A 15,694-nucleotide genomic window follows, 5' to 3' on the forward strand; every position below is an offset into this window, starting at 1 on the left:
ACCACTGCACTCCAGCCTGGGTGACAGACTGAGACCCTGTCTCTAAAAAATAAAAAATAAAAATTAAAAAAACAGAGATTTCTTAGTTTGGAAGCCTTTGGGATTAAAAAACGGTAATACAATTTTTTTTTTTTTTTAATGGAGACAGATTCTCCCTATGTTGCCTAGGCTGGTCGTGAATTCCTGAGCTCAAGCAGTCCTCTCACCTTGCCTTCCCAAAGTGCTGGGATTACAGGCATGAGACATAGTATCTAGCCCTGATTAAGATTTCTTTTTTTTTTTATTTTTTATTTTATATTTATATTTTTATTTTTATTTATTTATTTTTTTTGAGACAGAGTCTCGCTGTCGCCCAGGCTTGAGTGCAGTGGTGCGATCTTGGCTCACTGCAGGCTCCGCCCCCCGGGGTTCACGCCATTCTCCTGCCTCAGCCTCCCGAGTAGCTGGGACTACAGGTGCCCGCCACCTCGCCTGGCTAATTTTTTGTATTTTTAGTAGAGACGGGGTTTCACTGTGTTAGCCAGGATGGTCTCGATCTCCTGACCTTGTGATCCGCCCGCCTCGGCCTCCCAAAGTGCTGGGATTCCAGGCGTGAGCCACCGTGCCAGGCCATGATTTCGTAGATAGCCAAAGGGCATTGTCAAACAGGTTCCTGGATGTGTGGTTTTGTATTTCAGGAGAGAAAGTGTCATGGAGAGCATATCTGGGCATTCTGGTTGTAGGCATAGAGTTTTTTTTTTGTTTTTTGTTTGAGACAGAGTCTCACTCCGTCACTTAAACTGGAGTGCAGTGGCACGATCTTGGCTCACTGCAACCTCTGCCTCCCAGGTTCAAGTGATTCTCATGCCACAGCCTCTCGAGTAGGTGGAATTACAGGCATGCATCACTATGCCCAGTTAATTTTTGTTGTATTTTTAGCAGAGACGGAGTTTCACCATGTTGGCCAGGCTGATCTTGAACTCCTGACCTCAAGTGATCCGCCCGCTTTGGCCTCCCAAAATGCTGGGATTACAGGTATGAGCCACTGCGCCTGGCCACATAGAGATACTTTAAGCTTTGGGAATGTAAGGAGAGGATATAAAATGAATGAGAATAAGACCCATGGCTGAGCACAGAGGAGCACCAATTTTGAAGACATCTGGTAGGTAGGATGGGAAGAGCCAGAGGAGCTGGGGAAACTGGGAAGGCTAAGTGTTACAGAAGCCAAAGAGTATATCAAGGAGAGATAAGTGGCTGAATGTATTGAATGGTTAAGTCAAGTAAAATGATAAAATATCTGTTGAATTTAGCAATATGGAAGTTGCTAATGATCTTGGCAAAGAAATATGATGTGGGAAATTGGAAACAGAATATTGGGAAATTGGAAACAGTAGAATGTTGAATAGTGATTGGATACGGCATTTTGGAAAGTACTAATAATTTGACTATCTACTAAAGTTGAAAATGTTCATCCTCTGCAGTAGTTCCACTTCTAGCTGTCTATTCTAGAAGAACTCTCACTCATTGGTACAAAGAGATGTGCATAAAAATGATCATTTAGCATTGTTTGTAATGGCAGAGAAAGGGGAAACTACCTAAATATGTGTCGTCTGGAGAGTAGATAAGTAAACTGTGTGGATACACAGTGAAAATAAATGAACTACAGCAATGGATTAACCTCATAATGCTGAGGGTTAAAAAAACAGAGTTGTTGGCCGGGCGCGGTGGCTCACGCTTGTAATCCCAGCACTTTGGGAGGCCGAGGCGGGCGGATCACGAGGTCAGGAGATCGAGACCACGGTGAAACCCCGTCTCTACTAAAAATACAAAAAATTAGCCGGGCGTGGTGGCGGGCGCCTGTAGTCCCAGCTACTCGGAGAGGCTGAGGCAGGAGAATGGCGTGAACCCGGGAGGCGGAGCTTGCAGTGAGCCGAGATTGCGCCACTGCACTCCAGCCTGGGTGACAGAGCGAGACTCCGTCTCAAAAAAACAAACAAACAAACAAACAAAAAAACACAGAGTTGTTAAGAGTATACCTTTTTAATAATGTTGAAAAAATATGCAAAACAATTCAGTTTCTTATTTAGAGATATATACATATGTAGTAAAAGTATAAAGAAAATTCCTAGCTGGGTGTGGTGGCTCATGCCTATAATCCCAGCACTTTAGGAGGCCAAGGTGGGCCAATCACTTGAGGTCAGGAATTTGAGACCAGCCTAGGCAATATGGTGAAACCCCATCTCTACTGAAAATACAAAAATTAGCCTGGTGTTGTGGCAGGTTCCTGTAGTCCCGGCTCCTTGGAAGGCTGAGGCAGGAGAATTACTTGAACCTGGGATGTGGAGGTTACAGTGAGTCGAGATCGTGCCACTACACTCCAGCCTGGGGAACCAAGTGAGACCCTGTCTGAAAAAAAAAAAAAAAAAAGAAGAAAAGAAAAAGAAAAAAAAGAAAAGAAATTCCTGAGAATGGTTGACACCAAAATCAGAATAGTGTCTACTGCTTACAGGGGGAGAGAATACTTGGAGATGTGATCCAGGAGAAGTACACAGCAGCCTTCAACTACATTGTTGGTAATGCTTTTATTTCCTAAGGTGGTTGTTTGATGGGTAGCACAACTGTTCACTGTATTGGTCCTTACCTTTTAGGGTAACGTTTTATAAAATGAGTGGTTGCTGAGGAAGTGGAGAATCACCAAAAGTCCTTTTGAGAAGCTTGGCTGGAGAGAGATGTGGGGCCAATGAAGACCTTTTTTTTTTTTTTTTGAGACTGAGTTTTGCTTTGTTGCCCAGGCTGGAGTGCAGTGTCGTGACCTCTGCTCGCTGCAACCTCTGCCTCCTGGTTCAAGCGATTCTCCTGCTTCAGCTTTCCAAGTAGCTAGGACTACTGGTTTGCACCACCACGCCCGGCTAATTTTTGTAATTTTAGGAGAGACATGGTTTTGCCATGTTGGCCAGGCTGGTCTTGAACTCCTGGCCTCAAGTGATCTGCCTGTCTCAGCCTCCCAAAGTGCTGGGATTACAGCAGACATGAGTCACCATGCCTGGCCTTTTTAAAAATTTTTTTTAAGAAGAATATGTTTGAATGCTGATGGAAAGGATTCCTAGGATTCACTAGAGACGGAGAAGTGGAAGTTGTTGGAGAAAATTGCAACTGCTAAAGGTCTAGAAGGTAGCAAAATGAGGATAATTGTTCTTTGTTAGGAAGATTCGAGTTTTTTTCCTTTGTCACTGGAAGGGAAGAGAATAGATGTACACGCTGATAGTTTGAAAGTTGATGGTTGATTGATAAAAAATATTTTTCTTCCATTGTTTTTTATTTTTATTTTATTTTTAAGATGGGGTCTCACACTGTCGCCTGGGCTGGAGTGCAATGGCGCAATCTTGGCTCACTGCCTCCTGGGTTCAAGCGATTATCCTACCTCAGCCTCCCGAGTAGTTAGGATTACAGGCGCCCACCACCATGCCTGGCTTGTTTGTTTGTTTATTTATTTATTGAGATGGGGTTTCGCTCTTATTGCCCAGGCTGGAGTGCAATGGCATGATCTCGGCTCACTACAACCTCTGTCTCCCGTTCAAGCGATTCTCCTGCCTCAGCCTCCCGAGTAGCTGGGATTACAGGCATGTGCCACCATTCCCGACTAATTTTGTATTTTTAGTAGAGGCGGGGTTTCTCCATGTTGGTCAGGCTGTTGTGGAACTCCCAACCTCAGGTAATCCGTCTGCCTCGGCCTCCCAAGGTGCTGGGATTACAGGCGTGAGCCATCGCGCCCGGCCAGGCACGGCTAATTTTTTGTATTTTTAGTTGAGATGGGGTTTCACTATGTTGGCCAGGCTTGTCTTGAACTCCTGACCTCGTGATCTGCCCGCCTCGGCCTCCCAGAGTGCTGGGATTACAGGCGTGAGCCACTGTGCCTGGCCGCTTTTTGTTTTCGTTTATTTATTTTTGAGACCAGGTCTTGCTCTGTTGTTGGCCATGCTGGAGTGCAGTGGCACAAGCATAGCTGACTGCAGCCTCAAACTCCTGGGCTCCAGTGATCCTTCTGTGTCAGTCTCCAAGTAGTGAGGACTACAGGCATGCACCACCTTGCCTGGCTAATTTTTACTTTTTTTTTTTTTTTTGAGACAGAGTCTCACTCTAGTGCAGTGGCACAATCTCTGCTCACCGCTAGCTCCGCCTCCCGGGTTCCTGCCATTTTTCCGCCTCAGCCTCCCGAGTAGCCGGGACTACAGGCACCCGCCATCATGCCTGCCACGTGTGTGTGTGTGTGTGTGTGTGTGTGTGTGTGTGTGTGTGTGTTAGAGACGGGGTTTCACCGTGTTAGCCAGGATGGTCTCAATCTCCTGGCCTCGTGATCTACCCACCTCAGACTCCCAAAGTGCTGGGATTACAGGCTTGAGCCACCGTGCCCGGCCTAATTTTTACATTTTTAAGAGATGAGGTCTCACTTTGTTACCCAGGCTGGTCTGGAACTCCTGTACTCAAGTGGTCCTTCCACCTTGGCCTCCCAAAGTGCGGGGATTGCAGGTATGAGCCACTGGGCCTGGCCCATTGTTTCTTAAAGCAGAAAAATAATTTATTCCAAAAGATGGCAGAGAGCCAGGTATGATGGCTTATGCTTGTAGTCTCAACTACTCTGAAGGCTGTGGCAGGAGGATTGTTTGACCAAATAATTTGAAACAAGCCTGGGCAACATGGCAAGACCCCATCTGAAAAAAAAAAAAAGACAAAAGATGGCAGAAATAAGATTTTCATCCTGAAAATGTAATTTGGTGTAGTTTTGTTGGGATCTTCCCTCTCAACATGCCTTCCTACTGACTGCCCCACTGGAGTCTTGTTTGTCTAGTAGCAGGTTTTAGACCCGTCACTGATTCCCATGTTTTGATAAGGCAAGAGCCATCTTCAAATCTATAAATTCCAAGGGATAGATTAATATATTTCTCAGAAGAGAGCATCTTCTGTCTTAGAAGAGTCCATAAACATTGTGTGGAATCAGCACAGTTTAGGTTAAGTAGACACATAATTCATCAAAGTGTAAATAAGGTGAAGGAAAAAATACCGCATTGTGAAAAAAAATTCAAATGTGGTATGAACATTTAAGGCAGCTGATGCCCCAAATAGGCAAAGTCAAAGAAGGTGGCCTGCATCTGGAGGTGATTTTGCATCCAAAAAGGAATTCACTTTCTTGATTTCAATGACTGAACACTGTAGAACATGTCTTCTTCCTCAAGGCCAGTGATGCTTCAGATACCAGGTGGTTTCATCTTTCAAGCATGGTCCATAGAGAGGATTGCATTGGGCCAAAATTGCAATCAGCCAAAAGAGAGCGGCAAACTGAACAGGTCACCATCATGGTGATGATAACTCCCCAGTTAGTCCCCTTAGGGATGAACTAGGGCACAAAGAAGCCAACAAAGCCCCAGAACATGCTCGTCACTGTGAGGTCGTGATACGCTATGTTTGCTGCTGGAGCTGCCACTCTCTGATTTTTAGTATTCTGTTTTTTAATCTTTGTCCATTAAGACAAGGTTATTTGTGAATGAAAATTAGGATTGTGGGGAGTCACAGAACTTCGTGAAATACTTGTGAGGAATGGGAAAGAACATTAATCAGAGAAAAACAGTACAGTTTCACTTTGGGAGGCCGAGGCGGGCGGATCATGAGGTCAAGAGATCGAGACCATCTTGGCCAACATGGTGAAACCTTGTCTCTACTAAAATACAAAAGATTAGCCAGGCATGTTGGCGGGCGCCTGTAGTCCCAGCTGTTTGGGAGGCTGAGGCAGGAGAATTGCTTGAACCCAGGAGGCGGAGGTGTCAGTGAGCCGAGATCGTGCCACTGCATTCCAGCCTGGCGACAGAGCAAAACTCCATCTCAAGAAAAAAAAAAAAAAAGCACAATATGTGGGAAACTTTGAGGGACGAGTTGAGAGTGATTTATGAAATACAATAAGAAATTCATGTAATACATAAGGATGTGATGAAGAAAGCAAAAATGTGTGGAATTGTTATCTTTGTTTTCATATTTTTCACTACATTATTTTAAACCTGAAGGCTATAGAAGTCTCATGACTAAGTTTGGGGCCAAGGTCGTTCTGTGCTAAATACTGTCTTGGGACCTGATGTTTTGTTATTGGCTTTGATCTCTAGGTGTACAACCCTTGCTTCCCTGACTTGTAGGAAGTGACCTCTTCAGACTGTCTCATGGGTAGAGAAATCCTACCAAATGAGGCCAAGAGGGATTTATGTACTGTTGAGGCTTTGTGCTTTAACATAGTGCATTGTGGTAAAGTTACAGTTTAATAGCAGTTGTAATATACTGGGTTTGAAAATAATTGAAATCCTAGCTCAAATCTCATTTTGACTTTTCGGAGTTTAAATCACTCAATAATCTTATCGTTGAATGACTGTTTTTCAGTAGGATAGTTATTCTAAGACCCTAAGTGAAAAAAAAAAAATTGTAACAAATTCTGACCTCCACTTGAATGGGGAAAGTTAGAGTACACATTTTACACTAAACAGTTTTAATTTTTTGTTTTTGAGACAGAGTCTCACTCTGTTGTGCATGCTAGAGTGGAGTGGCACAATCTCGGCTCACTTCAACTTTTGCCTCCCAGATTCAAATGATTCTCTTGCCTCAGTCTCCCGAGTAGCTGGGACTGCAGGTGCGCGTCACCACACCCGGCTAATTTTTGTAGTTTTAATAGAGATGGGGTTTGGCCATGTTGGCCAGGCTGGTCTTGAACTCCTGACCTCAAGTGATCCACTGCCTCAGCCTTCCAAAGTGCTGGGATTATAGATGTGAGCCACAATGCTCGGTTGTTTTAAATTTTTAAAAATTAAACTTGCAAAAAGTCATAAAGTGTTTTATATACTTATTTAATTTATTTGAGACAGAGTCTCATTCAGTCCCCACAAAGTGCAGTGGCATGATCTCGGCTCACTGCAACCTCTGCCTCCCGGGTTCAAGCGATTCTCGTGCCTCCACCTCCCAAGTAGCTGGGACTACAGGAGCACGCCACCATGCCTGACCTAAAATGTTTTATAACTAATGTATGTGTTTATAAAAAAATTATAGAATGAATTTAATTCCTAGGAATACACATTTAAATTTTTATTTTTACAGTGTACTAATTTTTTTATTGTGGCAAAATATATATAACATAAAATTTACTATTTTAATAATTTTACATACACAATTCAGTGGCATTAAGTACATTCACAGTGTTGTACAATCATCAATACTGTCCGTTTCCAGAACTTTTTCATCATCCCAAACAGAACTTCCCCACCTCTATTCTATTTTCTGTCTCTATGAATTTGCCTATTCCAGGTGCCTCATATTAAGTAGAATCATACAATATGTGTCCTTTTGTGTCTGACTTATTTCACATAGCATAACGTTTTCAAGGGTCATCTATGTTGTAGCATGTATCAGAATTTCATTCCTTATGGCTAAATAGTATTCCATTATGTGTGTATGTATATGTATATATACATACACACCACATTTTGCTTATCCGTGTTGATGGATCATCATCTGTTGATGGACACTTGGGTTGTTTCCATCTTTTTGCTATTGTGAACGATGCTGCTGTGAACATTGGTGTACATGGATCTGTTTGAGTCTCTGCTTTCAGTTCTTTTGGATATATTCCTAGGAGTAGAATTGCTGGATCCTATGGTAATTATTTGTTATAAGTTTTTGAGGAACTGCCAATCCATAGCAGCTGCACCATTGCACATTCCCACCAGCAGTGCACAAAGGTTCCAATTTGTCTACATCCTCACCAACATGTGTTATTTTGTGTTTTTGTTTTTATCATAGCCATCCTAGTGGGTGTGGAGTGATATTGTGGGTTTTTTTCTCTCATTAAAGTTTACTTGTTTGTTTATTTATTAATTTATTTTTTTTGAGACAGAGTTTCGCTCTTGTTGCCCAGGCTGGAGTGCAGTGGTGCAATCTTGGCTCACCGCAACCTCCGCCTCCCAGGTTCAAGCAGTTCTCCTGCCTCACCGTCCTGAGTAGCTGGGATTACAGGCATGCGCCACCACGCCTGGCTAATTTTGTATTTTTAGTAGAGACAGGGTTTTTCCATCTTGGTCAGGCTAGTCTCGAACTCCTGACCTCAGATGATCCGCCTGCCTCAGCCTCCCAAAGTGCTAGGATTACAGGCGCGAGCCACCGTGCCCGGCCTGTATATTTTTATTTTTATTTTATTTTATTTTGAGATGGAGTCTTGTTCTGTCGCCCAGGCTGGAGTGCAGTGCAGTGGTGCAATCTCGGCTCACTGCAAACTCTATCTCCCAAGTTCAAGCAATTCTCCTGTCTCAGCCTCCTGAGTAGCTGGGATTACAGGTGCCTGCCACCATGCCCAGCTAATTTTTGTATTTTTAGTAGAGACGGGGTCTCACTATATTGGCCAGGCTGTTCTGGAACTCCTGATCTCAGGTAATCCGCCGGCCTTGGCCTCCCAAAGTGCTGGGTTTACAGGCGTGACCCACCGCGCCCAGCGTTGTTTGTTTTTAAAAGTAGGTAGTCAAGTGTGGGAGTGAGAAGGGGTCAAGGACTAGAGCAAGGGGTTCAGTCTATAACTTGACTGTGAACAATCAGTTGAGATAACTGACTACCTTCGAACCAGCCTCTCATTAAACTTTGCTTCATGGATCTCAAAATTGTGTGACAGATTCTCGGTTAAGTCGCTTCCATTAAACAGTACTGATTTTAAAAACTAGTAATTTAAAACTGCCATGTGAAAAAAACTCAAAATGGATCACAAAACAGTCATCTTTTCCTTCTGAAGATTTTAGCATGCACTGTTATCATTAACCAGTCTCTTACTGTTAAACTTAAATGGCCAGTTGAAACAGTTCTGAGACTGTTCTTCTACCATTGATTGAGACTGGGGTGGCAGGTATTAGGGATGATATTCATTTAGTCTTCTGAGCTTTCTGAGCAGACTCGATGATATTGCCAGGTCCAGGAGCCTTCTTGTCCACTTTTTTTTTTTTTTGATTAAAAAAATTTTTTTTCTTTTTTTTTTTTTTGAGATGGAGTTTCACTCTTGTTGCCCAGGCTGGAGTGCAATGGTGTGGTCACGGCTCACTGCAACCTCCACCTCCCATGTTCAAGTGATTCTCCTGCCTCAGCCTCTCAAGTAGCTGGGATTTCAGGCGCCTGCCACCATGCCTGGCTAATTTTTATATTTTTAGTAGAGATGGGGTTTCACTCTGTTGGCCAGACTGGTCTCGAACTCCTGACCTCAGGTTATCCGACTGCTTCAGCCTCCCAAAGTGCTGGGATTACGGGCGTGAGTCAATTTTAAATTTTTTGAGAGAGAGTCTCACTCTGTCACCCAGGCTGGAGTGCAGCGGCGCGATCTCGGCTCACTGCAAGCTCCGCCTCCCAGGTTCACGCCATTCTCCTGCCTCAGCCTCCCGAGTAGCTGGGACTACAGGCGCCTGCCATCACACCCGGCTAATTTTTTGTATTTTTAGTAGAGACAGGGTTTCACCGTGTTAGCCAGGATGGTCTCGATCTCCTGACCTTGTGATCTGCCCACCTCGGCCTCCCAAAGTGCTGGGATTACAGGCTTACCAACTCTGTTTTGATGACACTCACAGCAACTGTCTGTCTTACATTATGAACAACAAAACAACCCAAAGAAGGATAGTCAGAAGCTCTCAACACACGTGGGCTTGCCAGGAATCATATCAAATATGGGAGCATTATCAGATTTCAAGAATTTAGGGCCATCTTTCAGCTTACCAGAATGGCAGTTGGTCTTTCCTTTCAGCTCAGGAAACTTGCAGGCAGTGTGAGCCATGTGGCAGTCCATTACAGGAGCATAGCCAGCACTGATTTGGACTGGGTGGTTTAGGATAATCACCTGAGCAGTGAAGCCAGCTGCTTCCATTGGTGGGTCATTTTTCCTGTCACCAGCAACATTGCCATGATGAACATTTTTGACAGATACGTTCTTGACGTTGAAGCCCCCATTGTTCCCAGGAAAAACTTCACTCAAACTTCATGGTATATTGCAACAGATTGGGCTTTAGTTGTAACATTGACTGGAGCCAAGGTGACCGCTATGCTGACACCAGTCTCCACTTGGCCCACAGAGATAGTACAAATACCACCAATTTTGTAGATATTTTGGAGAGACAGACACAAGGCCTTGTCAGTTGGACAAGTTGGTAGTAGGATGCAATCCAGAGCTTCAAGCAGGGTGTTTACACTGGCGTTGCCATCTTTACAGGTGACTTTCCATCCCTTGAACCAAGGCACGTTAGCACTTGGCTGCAGCATGTTGCCATCATTCCAAACAGAAATTGGCAAAAATGCTACTGCGTTGGGGTTGTAGCCAACTTTCTTATTGTAAGGGCTGACTTCCTTAACCATTTCCTTGTATCTCTTCTGTCTGTAGGGTGGCTAAGTGGAATCCATTTTGTTAACTCCAACAATTAGCTGTTTCACACCCAGTGTGTAAGTCACAAGGAGTTAACAGCTTCAAATTCACCAGCTGCAACAATCAGGGTAGCACAGTCAGCCTGAGATGTGCCTGTGATCATGTTTTTTAAAAAGTCTTTGTCTTGGGGCATCAACTAGTTACATAATACTTTCTGGCCTCAAGTTTCCACAGGGAACTGTCATCAGTGCCACCACCCTCACACTCAGCTTTCAGTTTATCCAAGACCCAGGTGTACTTGAAGGACCCCTTTCCCATCTCAGTAGCCTTGTAGAGACTGGGTCTCATCATGTGGCCCAAGGTGGTCTTGAACTCCTGAGCTCAAGCGATCCTCATGCCTCGGCCTCCCAAAGTGCTGGGATTACAGGCATATGCCACTGCACCCAGGTGATAGATAGTATTTTGTCAAGTGGCAGGATTAATCATATCTGACATGGGCCGGGTGCAGTGGCTCACGCCTCTAATCCCAGCACTTTGGGAGGCCGGGTGGGTGGATCACCTGAGGTCGGGAGTTCGAGACTAGCCTAACCAACATGGAGAAACCCCATCTCTACTTAAAATACAAAATCAGCCTGGCATGGTGGCGCATGCCTGTAATCCCAGCTACTCGGGAGGTTGAGGTAGGAGAATCGTTTGAACCCGGCAGGCGAAGGTTGTGGTGAGCCGAGATGGAGCCATTGCACTCCAGCCTGGGCAACAAGAGCGAAACTCTGTCTTAAAAAAAAAAAAAAAAGGTCAAAGGACTGAGTTCAGGGGGCTTCCAGAGAGGTAGCCTAGAACGTGTTCGTGTGGTGAGAGGGTGGCGCACCATTCTCCAAGGGAATTGAAGCTCCTACACCATTGTACATCTTGCCTCTGTAACTCTTCATTTGATGGTTTATTTATATCCTTTAAAATAACATTTGTAAGAGCCCAGTAACCAGGTTTCCATTCATTCTGTGAGCTTCTCCAGCAAATTATTAAAACTGAAGGAAGGGGTTGCAGAACCCCAATTTTTAACCAGTTGGTGAGAAGCACAGATAAAAACAACCTGGGACTTGGGATTGACATCAAAAGTGGGAGGCAGCCTTGGGGACTGAACCCTCACTCAACCTGTGGGGTCGGACAGTATCTCCAGGTAGGAGACAGAGGATACCCAGCTGGTATTTTCTGAAGAATTGATTGCTTCCTTTTTTTTTTTTTTTGAGACTGAATCTTGCTCTGTTGCCCGGGCTGGAGTGCACTGGTGCGATCTCGTCTCACTGCAACCTCTGCCTCCTGGGTTCAAGTGATTCTCCTGCCTCAGCCTCCTGAGTAGCTGGGATTAAGGCGTGTGCCACCATGCCCTGTCAATTTTTGTATTTTTAGTAGAGGAGGGGTTTCCCCGTGTTGGCCAGGCTCGTCTCAAACGCCTGACCTCAGGTAATCTGCCCTCATTGGCCTCCCAAAGTGCTGGGATTGCAGGCGTGAGCCACCGCGCCCAGCCGATTGCTTGCTTGTGTGTGGGAAAAAAAACCCCACACGTCCGGTGTTAGAAGGATGTTGTGACAGTATTGTGTGAGAAACTGAGTTTGTTGGCTGGGCGCTGTGGCTCATGCCTGTAATCCCAGCACATTTGGAGGCCAAGGTGGGCGGATCTCTTGAGGTCAAGAGTTGGAGACCAGCCTGGGCAATATTGAGAAACCCTGTCCCTACTAAAAATAAAAAAAAAAATTAGCCAGGTGTGGTGGCGTGTGCCTGTAATTCCAGTTACTTGGGAGGCTGAGGCATGAGAATCATTTGAACTTGGGAGTCTGAGGTTGCAGTGAGCTGAGATTGTGCCACTGCTTTCCAGCCTGGGAGATAGAGCGAGACATTGTCTCAAAAAAAAAAAAAAAAAAGAAAGAAAGAAAGTGAGCTTGTTTATTCCTGTATTCTCATAGCTATAAAATAGTTTTGCCTGTATGACAAAGATATACTTCACATTGACTCATTTAGATTTCATGTTAACATTAGAGGAGTTCAGATTACTGGAATTACTGCTTTTGGAGAAAACTTATTTCATCTTAGGCAGAGATAGTGATGGTAAGAGACACAGGAGGGAAAAAAATCGAACCAATATATTTGATACAAAAAGATCAGAAAAAAATAGAGAATAAGTGCTATAACTGGTATATTAATTTTTTCTTTTCTTTCTTTTCTTTTTTTTTTTTTGAGATGTAGTTTCGTTTTGTCACCCAGGCTGGAGTTCAGTAATGAAATCTCAGCTCGCTGCAACCTCCGCCTCCTGAGTTCAAGCTTTTCTCCTGCCTCAGCCTCCCGAGTAGCTGGGATTACAGGCATCTGCCACCATGCCTGGCTAATTTTTGTATTTTTGGTAGAGACGGGGTTTCACCATGTTGGCCAGGCTGGTCTTGAATTCTTGACCTCAGGTGATCCGCCTGCCTCGGCCTCCCAAAGTGCTGGGATTACAGGAGTGAGCCACGGCACCCGACCTAATTATTACAGTGAGTTAATTTAGTTCTTAGCTTCCTGGTAGCCTTATAAATGTTCACTTGTGTGACTTTGATTGTTTAAAAAACCAGTTTCTTTGACGTTGAATTACAGAAAGAATTTTATTATGGGAATCACCTATTTTTACAAGAGATATAGAAATATTTCTTGAATGATTATTTTAGTTCTGCTCAATCTATAAAATAAAATCATACTTTATTTTTTCTTTTTCTTTTTTTTTCTTTTTTTTTGAGACGGAGTCTTGCTCTGTCGCCCAGGCTGGAGTGCAGTGGTGCAATCTTGACTCAGTGCAAGCTCCGCCTCCCGGGTTCACGCCATTCTCCTGCCTCAGCCTCCCGAGTAGCTGGGACTGCCACCACGCCCGGCTAATTTCTTTTTGTATTTTTAGTGGAGATGGGGTTTCACCGTGTTAGCCAGGATGGTCTCGATTCCTGACCTCGTGATCTGCCCGCCTCTGCCACCCAAAGCGCTAGGATTACAGGCATGAGCCACCACACCCGGCCTTTATTTTTATTTTTTTGAGATGGAGTCTTGCTCTTGCCACCCAGGCTGGAGTCCAGTGTTGTGATCTCGACTCACTGCAACCTCCACCTCCCAAGTTCAAGCAATTCTGCTGCCTCAGCCTCCTGAGTAGGTGGGATTACAGGCACCTGCTACCACAGCAGGCTACTTTTTTGTATTTTGTAGTAGAGATGGGGTTTCACTGCATTGGCCAGGCTGGTCTTGAACTCCTTACTTCCAGTGATCCGCCCGCCTCGGCCTCTCAAAGTGCTGGGATTACAGTTGTGAGCCACCGCTCCTGGCCTTAAGCCAAAGTTTTCAGGCTCACGCCTGTAATCCCAGCACTTTGGGAGGCCAAGGCAGGCGGATCACCTGATGTCTGGAGTTTGAGACCTGGAGTTTGGCCAACTCGGTGAAACCCCATCTCTACTAAAAATACAAAAATTAGCCGGGCGTGGTGGCAGGCGCCTGTAATCCCAGCTACTCAGGAGGCTGAGGCAGGAGAATCTTTTGAACCCGGGAGGTGGAGGTTGCAGTGAGCTGAGATCGTGCCATCGCACTTCAACCTGGGGGACAAGAGCGAGACTTCGTCTCAAAAAAAAAAAAAAAAAAAAAGAAGTTTTCAGATCTTTCAGGATTTAAATTTAAGGAAACTGGTAGTTAACATATTCCTTAGTCTCTCAGGTGTAAATAACTTTGTATGTTGGCAGAACCATAGCCCAAGACGCCTATTTGAAGCATGGTTGTTAGTGATAGTTTTATAAAACTATTACTTGGTTCAAATGTGATGGAGTATAATATGTTCTTTGGTTTTGTTTTATGAATACTTAAGTTTTGTGGTATTCTTTAAAGATTGAAATACTTTTTGTGGTTCTATAGAGTGCTAAGTACTAGCGAAACCAAAGAAATCCTGTTTAAGCTTATTAGAAAATTGTACACATACAAAACAATTTGAAAACATATCTGAAACACTTAGAACATTCTTTTCTTTTTTTTTTTTTTTTTTCTTTGAGACAGAGTCTTGTCTGTCTCCCAGGCTGGAGATCAGTGGCACAATCATGGCTCACTGCAACCTCTGCCTCCTAGGTTCAAGTGATTCTCTTGCTTGAGCCTCCCGAGAAGCTGAGCTTACAGGCGTGCACCACCACACCTGGCTAATTTTTTTTATTTTTAGTAGAGATGCAGTTTTGTCACGTTGGCTAGGCAGGTCAAGCGATCCTCCCACCTCGGGTCCCCCCCTTTTTTTTTCTAAACATTAAATTGCTTTTTTTTTTTTTTTTTGAGATGGAGTCTCACTCTGTTGCCCAGGCTGGAGTGCAGTGGCGCCATCTCAGCTCACTGCAAGCTCCGCCTCCCGGGTTCATGCCATTCTGCCTCAGCCTCCTGAGTGGCTGGGACTACAGGCGCCTGCCACCGCGCCTGGCTAATTTTTTGTATTTTTAGTAGAGATGGGGTTTCACTGTGTTAGCCAGGATGGTCTTGATCTCCTGACCTCGTGATTCGCCCACCTCGGCCTCCCAAAGTGCTAGGATTGCAGGCCTGAGCCGCTCCAGCCATTAAATTGCTTTTATTGCATGACACTTAGTATGCAAATCAGGAAGTTTTAATTTTAAATGTTTGCTTTCAGTAGTTCTAACCACTGATTAAAGTCCTCAAAAGTACTTGGTGGCTCTCATGCCTGTAATCCCAGCACTTTGGGAGGCCAAGGTGGGAGGATCACTTGAGGTCAGGAGTCCAGGCCAGCCTGGCCAACATGGTGAAATCCTGTATCTACTAAAAATAAAAAAATTAGCCGGCCATTGGCATGCACCTGTAATCCCAGCTACTCAGGAGGCTGAGGTAGGAGAATCGCTTGAACCGAAGAGTCATAGGCTGTGGTGAGCTGGGAGATCATACCACAGCACTCCAGCCTGGATGACAGAGCAAGACTCTGTTTCAAAAAAAAAAAAAAGAGTATAATACTGGTTTTGTTATTAATTTTAATTTTATAATTATAGGTTATGATGAACTTTAATTTTCTGATTTGATTTATGAATTATAGGCCAGCAATGCTCCACACATACAACCTGATTGTTTCTTTCTGGGCTCCAGTGGGACTTTTTTTTTGTTTTGTTTTGTTTTAAAACAAAACCAGGTCTGATTATTTACTCTGTCTCCAGGGAAGAGTGTTGCAGATTCCCTGGTAATCCCTAGTGCCAGAGTTTGACAGCCTTTACTACCATTGTCTATTTAACCAAAATCCTTGCTGCTATAAATTGGCTGTATTTTTCTTGT

General features: G+C 44.3%; 1 protein-coding gene and 1 pseudogene across 5 annotated transcripts in view; one reads left to right on the top strand and one right to left on the bottom strand.

Annotated features, from left to right (window-relative positions):
- Positions 1-15,694, top strand: part of AFF4 (ALF transcription elongation factor 4) — a 76,719-nt gene that overhangs the window by 9,908 nt on the left and 51,117 nt on the right. Inside the window, exon 1 of one of the 5 annotated variants that reach the window (XM_058440508.1) lies at positions 1,738-2,552. The exons of 3 other annotated variants lie outside the window; for them this stretch is intronic. The gene's annotated coding sequence lies outside the window, so the exon portion shown is untranslated. Of the gene's footprint in view, positions 1-1,737; positions 2,553-12,343; positions 12,913-15,694 lie in introns of those variants that run through there. One more of the 5 variants, XM_058440506.1, reaches the window with a different exon arrangement.
- Positions 8,465-10,829, bottom strand: LOC116470825 (putative elongation factor 1-alpha-like 3; annotated as a pseudogene).

The sequence above is a fragment of the Hylobates moloch genome, unplaced genomic scaffold (assembly GCF_009828535.3).
Source record: "Hylobates moloch isolate HMO894 unplaced genomic scaffold, HMol_V3 SCAFFOLD_6, whole genome shotgun sequence".
NCBI classification, from domain to species: Eukaryota; Metazoa; Chordata; class Mammalia; order Primates; family Hylobatidae; genus Hylobates; species Hylobates moloch.